Here is a 1,234-nt window from a genome sequence, read left to right on the forward strand (position 1 = left end):
CCAAACCATGAGTAAGGTTAAGGATTTGGTCAGTGAATCATTGAAGTGGGTGATGGGGATGGACAGGGTGTGGAAGCAAAGAAAGTCAGAAACAGGAGGGCCTGGCCCCAGCCCAGTCTTTCCCGACTTAGGAGTGGGCTTGGGGAGGGCACCAGGGCTGGGGCGGGCAGACATCAATCACTGGTCAGCTTCACCAAAGACGTCATCATTGTTTGCGCTTCATGTTCTCAAAGTCAATTGCCCAGCCTACAATACATTTACAGATGTGTTTGATGTCATTGCAGTCAATGACATCCTGGCCCAAATCGAACTTCCGGTAGACATAGTGCATGCTGGTCATCTGGGGGTCAACCCCTTCGAAGGTCTTGGGGTCATTCTTATCAAAGTTTACCCAAAACACCAGGAACTTGCGGAAGCGCCGTTTCTCAAACATGCCCATCAGATTGGAAGCCAAGGCCTCTGTCTCGGTGGAGGGCACTTTGTAGATCTTGCCATCCTTGTACACGAAGCTGCCCCTCCACCACTTTAAAGTCCAGGTATGTCACCTCCGTAAACAGCAGCATCTTGACCAGCTGCCTATTGGCCATCAGAAATTTGGGGATCAGGTCAATATTCCAGTCTCGGCCTTGGCCCATGGACGTAGGAAGCCCCTCCAGAAACTGAAAATGCTTATACAGCTCCTCCAGGGGAGTGATAGAGGAGCTCTTGCCCCCGTAGTAGGGGTTCCGGTCCATGTGCAGCCATTCACCGACATGATGCCATTCACCATCTTGCCATTCACCGACATGATGCCTGACAGGATGCATTCGGTGAGGCTGGTCCCCAGCACAATCGTCCAAGGCTCAGTCCTTGGTGCCAGCGCAAGTTCCGGCTACTGCTCCTTCACCACAGCCACCGAAGCCGCCGCCACCAACGCCGCACTATACCATTGGTGTTTGATTGCAGGCTACCTCTTTAAATGGTTGAAATAACCATTTTTGTTGCAGTGACTGTATTTCTTCCATCTTTTATATATATATATATCAATATTTTGCTCGTATAATATAGGAGCTCTGGTAACGTACTGGTTACGAATGAAATGAGCAAAGGCATCGAATTAGCAAACCAAAATGAAAGAACAGAATCAGCATCTCTCAATCTGAATGACTGGGGGGAAAATCAAGTCTCCAGTTTGTAATATTGAAAGATTGTTGTTGTTGTTGTTATGTGCCATGGAGTCGGTTCCGACTCACAG

At 48.9% G+C, this 1,234-nt stretch overlaps 1 pseudogene; it reads right to left on the reverse strand.

Annotated features, from left to right (window-relative positions):
• Positions 1–205: 205 nt before the first annotated feature.
• The window catches only part of LOC102834741, a 2,696-nt pseudogene continuing 1,667 nt past the window's right edge, over positions 206–1,234 (reverse strand).

Source organism: Chrysochloris asiatica, unplaced genomic scaffold (genome assembly GCF_000296735.1).
Source record: "Chrysochloris asiatica unplaced genomic scaffold, ChrAsi1.0 scaffold00177, whole genome shotgun sequence".
In the NCBI taxonomy this organism is placed as follows: Eukaryota; Metazoa; Chordata; class Mammalia; order Afrosoricida; family Chrysochloridae; genus Chrysochloris; species Chrysochloris asiatica.